Source organism: Marmota flaviventris, chromosome 6 (assembly GCF_047511675.1).
Source record: "Marmota flaviventris isolate mMarFla1 chromosome 6, mMarFla1.hap1, whole genome shotgun sequence".
NCBI lineage: Eukaryota > Metazoa > Chordata > Mammalia > Rodentia > Sciuridae > Marmota > Marmota flaviventris.
In genome coordinates, this window is record NC_092503.1 from 20,396,598 (window position 1) to 20,410,502 (window position 13,905).

Genomic DNA, 13,905 nt, shown 5'->3' on the forward strand with positions numbered 1-13,905 from the left:
TAATAATTTAATAGTAACCAAAAGATACTGTATAATATAATAGTAACCAAAAGATACTGTTTACAAAAATTCAGCATTCCCAGTAAAAATTCTAAGGCTATTAATAAAAAATACTTAAATATAATAAAGATTAAAAACAATTAGTAGATGTTATAATAGTAATTAGAACACTGAAGGAGTAGACATTATAACACTAATGGTTTTATTATTAAAATTAGAATCAAGACAGGAATATTCCGTATTCACATTATTTTCATTGAAACAAAGAAAAAATCCATATAAGAATTAAAAACAAGAAGCCTAAAGATTTTTAATTACAAATAATAGCCTTCTAGAGTGACCAACTTCTATACTCAAGAATTTGGTCAGTTATAAATTGAAAATTAAAGAAAATCACATTTGTAATTGTAACGAAGACTTTAAAAGATTTTAAAATAAATTTAGCAAGCAACATGTCAATCTGAGAAAAATCACAACATATTATTTAAATAAATGTATCTAAAATATAAAGCATATCTAAGATAGAAAACTTAATATAGCATATTAATTCTTCACAAATTAATACATCTTTAATGAAATTCTAATCAATATTGAAAATTTTAGATGATCTTAAGTAATTTTAAGTTGATGATAAAAACCAGTGCCTAAAATTTATGCAAATTTAAAAAAGTGATTGTATAGTTATCTTACATAATATTAAAACTTACTCTCTTTTTCGTGGCACCTTGTTGGCAATCAGCTGCTCCAAGATGAAGCTGAATATCTGCTTCCCAGCTACTGGCTGCCAGAAACTCATTGAAGTGGACGATGAGCGCAAACCTCCTACTTTATAGGAGAAGCGCATAGCCACAGAAGTGGCTGCAGATGCTCTGAGTGAAGAATGGAAGTGTTTTGTGGTCTGAATCAGTGGCAGGAACGACAAACAAGGTTTTCCCATGAAGCAGGGTGTCTTGACCCATTGCCAGGTTCGCCTGCTACTGAATAAGGGGCATTTCTACTGTAGACCCAGGTGAACTGGAGAGAGAAAGCACAACTCTGAAGTTGCATTGTGGATGCCAATCTGAGAGTTCTCAACTTGGTTATTGTAAAAAAAAAAAAAAAAAAGGAGAGAAGGATATTCCTGGACTTACTGATACTCATTCATAGACTGGGACCCAAAAGAGCTAGTGGAATCCGCAAACTTTTCAATCTCTCTAAGGAAGATGATATCCACCAATGTTATCAGAAAACCCTTAAACAAGGAAGATAAAAAAAAAAACCCAGGACCAAAAAGCACCAAAGATTCAGTGTCTAGTTGCTCCACGTGTCCTGCAACACAAGCGCTAGCGTATTGCTCTGAAGAAACAACGTATTAAGAAGAATAAGGAAGAGGCTGCAGAATATGCCAATTTTTTGTACAACAGAATGAAAGAAGCCAAAGAAAAACACCAGGAACAGATTGCCAAGAGACACAGGCTGTCTTCTCTGAGAGCTCTACTTCTGAGTCCAGTCAAAAATAAGAACTTTAAAGAGTAATAAATAAATAAGATCAGAACCTCAAACTTAAAAAACAAAAACCAAAAATATATTACTACTAAACCAAACTAGCAAACATACTGACTTTTATTACTGTTTTTATTGATGTTGGAATAGGCAAGCAAAAGATACAGGAATAGCAGAAATCAATATGAATACTTGAATTTTTTATAAACTAGTAGGTTATATTTTTATTTCAATGAAAATACTTGTGCTACCATAATTTAACACCCTATGATTTAAAATAAATCTGGTAAATAATAAACTTACCATAAACTAAAATAAAAATATAAATATCTTTTGCAAAATAAATAAAATACCTTTTGCAAAAGGGCACGCCCCAAAATTTTACATTCAAAAAGTTACATACACATATAAACACTATTTGCATCACCTTAGAGTTAGAAGAAGCCCCGGCATTTATAAAGGAAAAATAAATTTCTTTAACTAATCAAAATGGAAGACCTTGTGTTTTATTTATTTGTTTAAATGAAAGACTGGAGACAATATACATGAAAGAGAAGAACTTCATATTAGTCTGTGCTCATTCCTATGATGAAATACCAGGGGCACTGTACTTTATAGAGAAAGAAAATTTATTTTAGCCAATGATTTGGAAGTTCAAGGTTGAGCAGCTGAAGCTGGTGATAATATCTTTCTGGCAGAGTTCCAAGACAACTGTGAAACTGTGAAAAAGGATAAAAAGAAATTTGTGCTTGTTTTGCTGTGGCACCTCACACTGCAAAAGCCACATGTACAGTGCATTGTAAATTCTTAATTAAGATGGATAAGCCATTAAATTTTAAGGTCTGGTACTAGCTGTAGATTCATGAATCCATTAATGATATTGGAAGGTATCTCATAAAAAAGGAGGGACTACCATATATGCAAGTATGTATATAAATGCAAGTGTGTGTGTGTGTGTGTGTGTGTGTGTGTGTGTTGAGGAAAGTGTGGAAGGATACATCCTAGAGGCAGCTGTCAATGCAGGTTCCCTACTTAGTTGCTCTGGATCTTTCTGCAGCTCAAATGACTCCTCTCACCTTCAGCAAGGTTTATTGCTGAGATTCACCTGTGACATTGAGAAGATTGCTTTGGGAACTGGAGATAACTTCTTCTTAAGAAAGTTGGAAATACAATATCTGGGAATTTTATGTCTCCCCTGTGCTTTGATACTGGACAAAGACAAAGGCTGTGTTTCCCAAAAGACACAATTCCAAGGATAACTTATACTCTAGAGCTTTTTAAAAGATTACCCCGAAATTACCTTCTTGCTGACTCCTTCCTTATTTCTATTTTGGTTTCCCCACCCACTGGTTTCTCCAGACAGCAAATCTTTAATAAATCATTTCTAGTTGAAACAGCATCTCAGGGCTTGCTTTTGGGAGAATTCCACCCTAGACACCAGGCTAATGTTGATTATCTTCCTGAAGACTAGGAATATATCAATGATAACTTTTATTACAGTTTTGTATTTTTGCATTGATTACAATAAGTATCTTACTTTTCATCCAAAAAAAAAATGAAAATTATTTTAAGTAAAAACAAACTGTTTTTGGTATCATTTATTTTGCTTACCTTATCTGGCATAGCCGAAGGAGAATTTCTCAGTTGTACTTCCTCATTCATTGTATACTAAGGAAAACTCCCTATAACTTCATTTCTGTAGTAGCAACTGATGTTATAGTGCTGTATTTTTGCTCATGATTTTGTACCAGAGTGTATCAGAATCAAGCAAGATATTCTGTACCTTACTTCATTTGTTCTTGCTTTTAACCACACAGAAGAATCAGAAATGAAGGTCCAAAGTCCACTTCACTTCAACTTCCTTTATCATTTTCAAGACAACAATTCAAGAAAACACTTGCATTTTATCATCTTACCCTCAATTCCATTTTTCCACTGTTATTATCAACAAATGGCTTACAGAAATATATTGCAGGTGGGGTTATCTAGAGACAGCTTTGTTTTAAACTATAATTGTAGAATTTCGAGATGCATTTCTGTTTTCCAATGGTTTTTCTCTGAAAGGGTTCTAAAATAATCTCCTTGCCAAGGAAAACTAGTCATTTTGGCAGGCGGCCTCTAGGTTCCAGCTTCAGACAAATTTTTAAACTTAAAACACTGTAGCCTTTTAGGTGAATTACTGTCTAGAAAAATGAATGTCTTCCTAAATTGGATCAAAGAAAACCTCATAAGAAAATTGCATTTCTTGGAATTTCCATCCTTTCTTAGGTTCAAACTTGGACAACTTTTATTCTAAAATATGGAATCACTGAAGCAGGCACAAAGCAAGATAAATCATTGATTTCCTTTGCTAACTATCTTTTGTAATGTATAACTCTTATTTAGTTAAGTCTAATATCATCACATTATATTTTATGTATTATAAAAAAATTATATGAAAAGCACTACTTCCATGAACTCCTTTACAGGAATCAGAGTCCCTTCCAAGCAAATATCTGTGAGGTAGTTTTACCCATTTCAGAAAAGTATACTTATCCAGGAGAAAATACTTTGTAACTAAAGGAAACAAACAGTTATGGAGTACATCTCCCTAGGTGAGATGAAAACCAATATGGAGAGCAATTTCCAGCATATATATTAGGAAAAGCTGCCTTTGGTTCCTAATTATCTGAGAGTTTTAAATGTGAAATGGGTATTGAAATGAATATTTGTTTTGTTCAAAGCATATATATATGTGTGTATATATATATATATATATATATATATATATATATGCAAATATTTTGAGGAAGGTGTGGAAGGTATAAGTTTATATATAAACTATTTACCAAATGAATTAATATGTCTTTTAATATTTCTTGGCTTCCAAATGATGTACTTGTTATTGCCACCTATTCTATCATGATGCAGTCTGCTAAACCAATGGGGCTGTTTCTTTGGGCACAATTCCAACAAACATGATATAGTGGAACATAAACTACTGAGGAAAGTCTAATAAATGTCAATACTTGTAGATGGATTCAGTGTGGACAACAGAATTTTTCTTTGGCTAATGACTTTAATATGTCCTCATTTTGTATTAGCATGTAATTTATTTATAGTAGAATACATAAATCTTAACTCTCTGGTTCACTGAGTTTGGGTAATCATATGTACCTGTGTAACCAACAATTCAAAATAAAATACATTAAAATTACTCCAAGAATTTATTTCATTCCACATTCCAAGCAATTCTACCTCAACAGACTAACCACTTTATGGCTTCCCCTCCAAGGATAAGTCCTGCCTCTTCTTAGACATTATATAAATGGAGCAGTGCAGTATGTATTCTCTGGTGTCTGCCCTTCTTGTTCAAGATGTTTGTGAAAATCATTCATGTTGCTATGTGTGTCAGTGGTTCATTCTTCTTTAGGTTCTGGTAGTATTGTGTTTCACTTTGTAAATGTACCATGATTTGCTCCTCCTGTTTTCTTGATGGACATTGAGACTGTTTTAGTTTTTGTGACCGAATCTTCTGTGAACATTCAAGTGCAAATCTGTATATAGACACACATATTTTGTTTTGTTTTGCATTTAATTTTGGGTAAACACCTGGGCTTGAAATTATGGATCATGGGGTAGAATGAATGTTTAAATTTTAAGAAGTCAAACACTTCTCCACACAATTTGTACTATTTTCCATTACTACCAGTAATGCGTGAGTCTCAGTTGTTCTCTGTCTTTGCTAACACTTGGTGGCGTCAATCATCTTGCTTTAGTTCATACCAAGGATTATTTTGGGGTAGTTTTATGCCTTACAATCATAGGATCTCCAGTAAATGTGGACAGGTCCACTTTGTTTCTAATCTTGGTAGAAAAGATTTAATGCTTCACCAGTGACTATGATGTTAGCCTAGATTTTTTCATAGATGCCCTTTATCAGAAGCTGCCTTTGGTTCCTAATTATCTGAGAGTTTTAAATGTGAAATGGGTATTAAAATGAATATTTGTTTTGTTCAAAGCATATTTTTTGCATCTATGCCTATGTACATTTTTCTTCTTTATTGTAAAAAACAAAACAAAACAAAAAACTTTGATTGCTCTTCAAATTAAAATGATCCCTACATTTCTGGCATAAAAAGAAGGAGTGGGGTGATATGGTTCCCACTTGGTCATGTTGCTCCATACTGCCTAAATATCACAATATTTCACTAAATAGTTTATGTTTTTCAGTCCATATTTATGAAGGATTATCCTTTCTTGTTGTCTCTTAAACTTTGCTAACAAGTCTTGGTATACTGGCCTCATAAATTAAGTTGGGAAATATTTTTTACTGATTTTTGTAAGAGTTTATGCAGCACTGATATTATTCTCCTTTAAAGGTTTAATAGACTATAAAACATTCTTTGTCTGTTTCAACTTTCTTATTGTATTTGTGTTGTGAATTTGTGTTTTTTTTGTTTTGTGTTTGTTTACCTTACATTGAATTTATTATTATAAAGTTTACAAAAGCCTCTTGCTACCCTTTTAATCATATAGTATCTACAATTATAAGCCCTTTCATTGGTGAATCTTGTTTTTTCTCTTTTTTTGTATTTTTTTAAATTTATATATGACAGCAGAATGCATTACAATTCTTATTACACATACAGAGCACAATTTTTCATATCTCTGGTTGTATACACAGTGTATGCATACCAATTCGTGTCTTCATACCTGTACTTTGGATAGTTATGATCATCACATTCCACCATCATAATTACCCCATGCCCCCTCCTTTCCTCTCTAACCTTTCTGCCCTATCTAGAGTTCGTCCATTCCTTCCATGTTCCGGCTCCCTATCCTACTATGAATCATAGTTTTGATAGGTGTTTATCCATTCCACTAGTTGTTTCAAAGAACTGACTTCTTTTTAATTTTGTGTTTGTTACCTTGTTTCTAATTTAATGATTAATATTCTTGTTTATTTCTAGCCATTTTCTTATATTTCTGATTTTTAATGTTATGGTAAGAGAACATACTTTGTATGATTTCAGTCTTTTGACCTTGGTGAGATGTGCATGTGATCCAGCACATGTCTGCTTTGATGAATGGTTCATGTGCTCTTGAAAAGAACATGCTGTAGTTTTTGGGTATACTGTTCTGTTAATGCAAATTAGGTCATGTTGGTTGATTGCACTGTTCAAATCTTCTAATTCGACCGATTCCTTTTGTTTTATCAATTAATTACTGAATCAAGAACTTCAAAGAAATCTTCAACAACAGATAAGAACCTTAGTATACTACAAATATGCAAAGTCACGTACAGACTATGAAGGTCAAAAATGAATGAAAATATGGAAAACTTTAACAAACAATTGGAACCCATTAAAAAGAATTAAATATATATTCTAGAATGGGAAAAAAACTAAAGTCTTAGGCAAGATCGTTGGGTGATTTTAAGAGAAAACTGATTATGGTAGAAGCCACTTTTAGTGAACTCAAAGTCCTAACAATAAGAAATGCCCAAGCTGAATGTTCCTTTAAAAAGTTAAAAATTTTAATTTATTGATTGATTTGCTGTTAAAGCACATCCTTAATACATCTGGAACCTGCCCACGGCCAGGTGCTGATTTAATGTGGTATCACACACTGGGTTTCAGGAGAGAATGAGGTTCTAAAAGGTGCCCATAGCAATCTATCAGGGTTGAAGGCACAGTGGGATCCACAGAAGACACTGAAAGTGGCACAGGCAACAGTGCTGGGGAGTACCGGTGAGACAGGAAGCTAGCCCTCGGGATTATGGAATTAACAGACAAACCAGAAAAGTAGGAATTAAAAAATAGAACAGTCTTTCAGACTGTGAAATTAAGAACACAACAGGAGATAGGAAGTTGAGAAATCAGTTCACACTTTGAGACTATATGGTCAACACAAATGCCAAGAAGCCAGAACCAGACAACACAAGGTCACTCAAATCAAGCCCACTAAGATAGGACAATAGCCTGCCCTGTTCTGAAAATATTGGGGACTATGCTGTATGGTAAGGAGTAACTCCAGGTAATTAGAGGCAAATGCATGTGCAGAACAGTCACTTAAGTTACCTGCAGTTCTCTTTATTTTATTAATATTGCAAAAGACACACCCTAAGGTATAGTCTCAAGACAGTAGGGAGACCTGCATCACATGAAGAGACAGAATGAAGAAGACTGCAGGCTCAACAAAAGACCCACGTCTACATGTAATGACATCAATAGACATCAATAGGTGTAGGAAATGCAATTTTTGCTTAAAGACATTTTCAACTTGGGTTTATTAAAATGTAACCCCACAGTAAGTGAATAAGTTTCTTGGTGTGTTTGTGTGTGCATATGAATATATATAAAATGTAATATACATATCTAAAAATATGGATCAGTACTTGAAATTATAAGTTTATCTATTTAAATTAACATCTTTCAGGCTAAGACAGCTCAATTTGAAGATTTTGATAAATATTATTAATTTTTAAAATTATTTTTCTGCCTACCTTGTAGATGGCCCCCCCTCAAAAAAAAGTACTCCTTTTATTTTCCTTTGAGCTGGCCTGACACTTTATGTCAGGGCTGTGTCTCCCTCAGTGCTTGAGCAGAAGACCTTCCAAAGCTGTTGCCTGGGTTTTCAGAAGTGGTACTAACAAATGCGACCTGTGAGGGCTTAGGTGCTGCCATCTTCCCTCTGGGTAGATGGAAGTCATAGCCTGAGTGCAATTTTGGTTGAAAACAATCCACAGTCTAGATTTATAGGTTTGCCACATATTATTCAGATACCATGAATTCACACAAAAACTAAAAGGAAAATATTATAATCTTAGTGACCACTATTAATGGGCAAAGGAAATATGTGATCCATATAAGATTAAATATGAATGGCTTAAGGGTATATGACAATTTCACTAGTAATCAAAGAGCTGGAAATTAAGACCATTTATTTCATTTTTAATAAAATTTCCATAATTTTATGAAGAAATAATATTTTATATTGTCCAGGTAAAGAATGAAATAATCAATCTCATCTATTCATGAAATCTTTGTTAGAAATTTTTTTAAAAAAAAGTATTAGGAGCCTCAAAAATATGTGTATTCTTTGTTTCACCCATTTAGGATTATTTTACCAAGATACAACCGGAAAGATGTTCCATTTTTAAAAATGTAATATGACTTAAATCTAAAAATATTCTAAATGCATTAGAGACTCATTTGACATTGTCATGCAATGAAATATTATACCACATTTAAAATCATAATTATAAAAATGTATATAATATGAGAAAATTTCTATAAGTTAAAAAGAAAACAAATGAAGGATTTAGCATTTTAATTGGTTTTGTGACCTCAACTATATTAGAAATTTCTTTAAGTACTGGGAGATATGTACAAAATGTTTATTGCATTTTTCCTGCATTAGGATCATGAATAGTATTTTTTGTGACTCCCAAACATTTAGAATGCTAAAAAAGAAATTATGTATTTGTACAATATGCTCTGTGCATTTATTATATATATATATATATATATATATATATATATATATATATATATATAATCTAAATAATGAGAAATCTCAATTTGAATGTAGCAGTATTAATTTTGCTTTAGTAAAACTATTCAACACTGAGATAAAAAGGCAATAAAATAAAACAAGATATGAATAAAAAGCCTGAAATTCCACATGGGAAATTTGAAAACAAGAAAGTGAAAAATAAAAAGTGAAACTATTTCATTGAACAAGAAAACATGTCAATTTAGGAGAGAAGAAGTAAAATCTTCAACCCAATAAGCATAAGGCGGCTCTCTTAGAAAGCTCAGAATATATACAGATGGTCCTCTGTTTACAATGAGTTGATTTAGGATTTTTCAACTTGATGATTGTGGGAAGGTTTACCCATATAACCATTCTGTTTTCCATTTCAGCGCAGAATTCAATAAGTTACATAAGAAAGTAAACAACTTTTTATAAACTAAGCTTTGCGTTAGCTATTCTGCCCAACTGCAGGCTAATGCAAGTATTTTGAACATACTTAATGAAGGTAGGCTGGAGTAAATTATGTTTGGTAGGTTAAATGTATGAAATGCAATTTTTGCTTAAAGATATTTTAAACTTACAATGGGTTTATTAAAATGTAACCCCATGGTAAGTGAATGAGTTTCTCTGTGTTTGTGTGTACATATGAATATATACAAAATGTAATATACATATATAAAAATATGGATCAATTACTGAAATTACAAGTTTATCTATTTAAATAAACATCTTTCAGGCTAAGACAGCTCAATTTGAGGATTTTGATAAATATTATTAATTTTTTGTTATTTTTCTTCTGAAAATAGAATTTTTCAGGAGGAAGGAAAATGTGCTAAATTTAACACCCTAAAGGAAGAGTATTTTTATTGCTGTAATTAAGTATAATCAAAAAGTTGGAAATTATGCACCCAGAGGTTGAAGGCTGGTTTAATACTCATGAAACAAAGCTCAGGCTATGATTTATGAATTAAGTAATTTTCTCTGGTGATAATGTTTCTAGAAAAATTGGAGCAATGAGAAAATTTAAGTGTGTGGGGAAAATAATTTAAAAGGAAACATAGATAGGGCCTGATCTAGTTTTCCTTCCCCAGCCTGTGCTGCGAGTGAAGCTACTTCTCAGCCCCTGTCACATTACATATGTGAATTTTAACACAGCCCTTCAGTCGCTAATTGTCCTTGGACCAGACTCAGAGCACTTTCAAACTTGAGTTTTCCTTTAAAATACATCTGTCATAAGTGGTTCAACTCTTATTCATGTTTCTTATTCATTTTTAACTTATTTTTTTTAACAATTTCATCTCAGTTTTGAATACATGGTAAAATTGTACTTCTTTGCCTTCTAGTTCAGGTTCCATGGTAACATTGTCTAAGGGGGTGTGAGAAGCAGAATACAGGTTACCTGTGTAATAAAATATTTCTCCTCTCATGGCAAGCAGAAAAAATGTTGAGGTTGCTATGTTAGCAAATGTCCCAGAGTGCTGTCAATGTGGGGCACCATACATGACAAGCATACATTGCATGACAAGAAATAAACTTCGTTGTTTAAAGCTACTAAAATTCAGTACGTATTTGTTATTACAACATAACCCAGCCTGTATCAACTAATATCTAGCTAAAATATTAAGCAATAGGGAATTGGTTGAATTATTTATAATGTAACATTACTTGGAATATATTATGATCATTCATTAAAAATTTTAATGTCATATTACATTTTAATGCAAAAAGATGATTACAATATATTACTGAAAAACGTTTACATTTTTATAGATATAAACATAAACATATTTAAAAATATTTAGGTATAAATATAGATATTTATATAGATATAATTATAGACAAATAGATAAAATGGACTGTTAGTCACTTTTTTTTTCCACTGTGACAAAATACCTGAGAGAATTAGCTTAAAAGGAGCAAAGAACTGTTTTGGCTTATTGATGTAGGACCCATGAGGCCAGACACCCAAATTAGCAGGTTTATTATCTACAGTGGTCCAGAGAGCTATTGCCTAAAATTCTCTGGACCATGAATCTGGAAATTCTTTTAGATTTATTCTCAGTGCAGTGGCTATATGACAGTGGGTGGAGTCATAACAGTTACCACTCGTTCCATATTTTTAGGCTAGGCAGAGGATTAACAAGTTTGTTTTTCTGCAAACCTGGAATTTACCAAAAAGAGGAAGCTACCAACCACAATGACCTCTGTAGAAGTCTTTGCTGATATCCTGTTGATTCCCTTAGTAAAAATCTTTCTGGGGTCTTTGGTGTGTATGTGTGTGGGTAACCTGGTCTGCTTCATTATGGTTCCAGTGGCTTCAGTTTCATTCCCTTGCTTTGGGTCTGTGACACCAAGTTTGTTATAATGAGAGCATGTGGTAGAGTAGGGCTCTTCACCTCATGGTGGCTAGCAGCAAAAAGAATGAAAAGAGGAGGCTAGGGTCTGAACATCCCTTTCAAAATTGTACCCCAAATGACCTATTTCCTTGCATTAGGCTCTACCTGCTAAAGATTCTACCACCTCCTGATCAAATGCCAGGGACTGGGGACCAAGCCTTCAACACATATGCCTTTGGGGTACATTCAAAACTCGAACTATAACAATCTGCTCCTGGCTTCTAAAAGCTCATGTCCCTCTCATATTGCAGAATCCTTCCCCAAGATTTACTCCAATCTCAAATATTCTTCATTTCACAAAAGTCCAAGTCCAAAGGGACCTCTAAGACTCAAGGCAAACTCTTCTCTGTAAACAAATTAACACAGTTCTAAGATACAATAGAGGGGAAATGTTTCCATATAAAAGGGAGGAAAAGGAAAATAGTCCAGAGGAATCAGATCCATGCAAGATAAAAATGAAACAGTGGAGACATTAAATCCTACAACTCATGGCCAGTATCTGAGGTACACATTATGATGTGAACTTCAAAGACCTTTGTCAGCCTCATCCCTATGACTTGGTTGGCCTTGCTTTGGGGCTGCTTGCTTCCTGCAGCTCTCTTTACCAGGTGTTCCATATTCCTGGCATCTCTATCTTTCTGGGGTCTTCATTACAGCTTCTGCTTCACTCTCATGGTTCTATGAATCACCCTTTCAGGGTCTACTTTCAGGGAATCCAACCCCACAACATGTGGCTGGCCTCCCAGGCTTTCCTTTGAAATCTTGATAGACATCTCCATGATACCACTAAATCATTCTTCATACCTGCAAAACTGGCATCGTGTGGATGATGCCAAGATCTGCTTTTGACACAAGCTATACCAGGAATCACTTGAACCATGGCTTCAATGTCCTCTGAGTGCCTTGACAGCTGAACACATGAAACTAATCTCAGGAAAACAATTCTTTAGGCTGTCCTGTGAGAAAAGGGTGCCCCAAGGCTCTCTTCCAAAAAGATAAGTCCTTGAAATAAGTTTACACTTTTATACTCTTCAGCCTCATGGGTGGGATCTTTCAGATTCTTGAGATCACTTCAAGATCACTTTTTTATGGTTCAGTACAAAGTACTTGACTTCTTCTTTTCTTTTTTTTCCCTAAAATTATATTTTTCCCTTTCACATAAAAAAATAGAGAAACTTTGAGTCAAAAATATATGCTAACTTTCTACAAACAGTGTAAAAGTTGTTGTTGGGTTTCTTTTTTTAATGCTTAACATTAGACAAGATTATTTAAAGTCAATAAATCTTTTTTTAAACAAATTTTCACATGTAAGTTTTTCACTGTTCATCAAGGTCACCTTTGTTCCTCTAAAGCTGAAGTTCAAGATTTATCTTCAAGAGAGCCCCTTTTGAAAGAACTGATGCTTTAAAAGAACAGATGTACCATCATCCTATAATTCCTTCTTTTATTTCCATTTGAATTATGGACATAGTGGTGATGACTTCAGGATGCTCCATCTAGGATATTTGGTATCTAATTCCTTCAATATTGACTCTAGGATCACTGTTAGGGTAGATGGATCTTCCTGGTTCTTAATTGCTGACAGTTTCTCTAAATATGAACAAGCTCAAATCATATTCATTCCTAACCTATCAAAATGAGAAATAGTACAGATCTGCAGTAAATATGGATACCTTTCTGCTTGTTGATCCCCCATAACTTTAAATTGTCTCAGTAATAGTATTTGTGCTGATATGTATCAAAACTTAAATTGAACAATGAGTTCTGGGTTATAAAAGAGAATTATTTTTTGCAGCTATTTGTCTTTGTCCACAAGTTAAACAAAAACATACACAAACGCTACTTGGTTTGTTTTTAATGGCCATGGCTTCTTTAGCAACTTCATTCCCCTTGGACAGAACTTCACATGCACTTCTTTTCTGGTCAAAATGTAGGTTTTTCAAATCTTCCTGTCCTGCTCTTTACTCCTGATTTTCACTGCAAATCTGGTTAAAAGCATCCAGCAATTCCCATACCACAGTCTGAATACTGTGATGCCTCAAGATTTTCTACACCAGACAAAATATTGCCATAACTTTAAACTCAACCTCCTACAAAGTCTCAGGGCATGCACCAAATGTAGACAAGGTTTTTGTTTTGTTTTGTATTTGCCAGAGTATAACACAGATGGTCTCTAATCCAATTCCCAATGTGAGATAAGAATTTAGGATTACAGAGAAAAAGCTGAGTCTTGAAAGAGAAAATACCCATGAAACTTTAGAATACATGAAATTCCCATCAACCATTGGGTAAATAACTCACCAGCAACCCTGCCCTTCTCCTGGCCCCTGTGTCCTTGACTGCAGCTTGACAGTGGGATGAAAAAGCAATGAAACTGGAATATAAGAATAAGGTCTCTGAAGGAATCACTCCTTAGTGAGAATACACATCAAAGACTTTGGTAATCAAGCCATTGTAATAGTAAGACACTCATCCCCAGGTGGAGACTGAAGATACTAATGAGAGA

The 13,905-nt window shown here is 33.6% G+C and overlaps 1 non-coding gene and 1 pseudogene across 1 annotated transcript; one reads left to right on the top strand and one right to left on the bottom strand.

Annotated features, from left to right (window-relative positions):
• The first annotated feature begins 741 nt into the window (after positions 1-741).
• LOC114095259 (small ribosomal subunit protein eS6-like) lies at positions 742-1,515 on the top strand (annotated as a pseudogene).
• Positions 1,516-13,117: 11,602 nt separating this feature from the next.
• LOC114095347 (small nucleolar RNA SNORA40) lies at positions 13,118-13,240 on the bottom strand. The gene has a single exon (XR_003583236.2). It is a non-coding gene; the product is annotated as a small nucleolar RNA SNORA40 (small nucleolar RNA).
• Between the last annotated feature and the right edge of the window lie 665 nt (positions 13,241-13,905).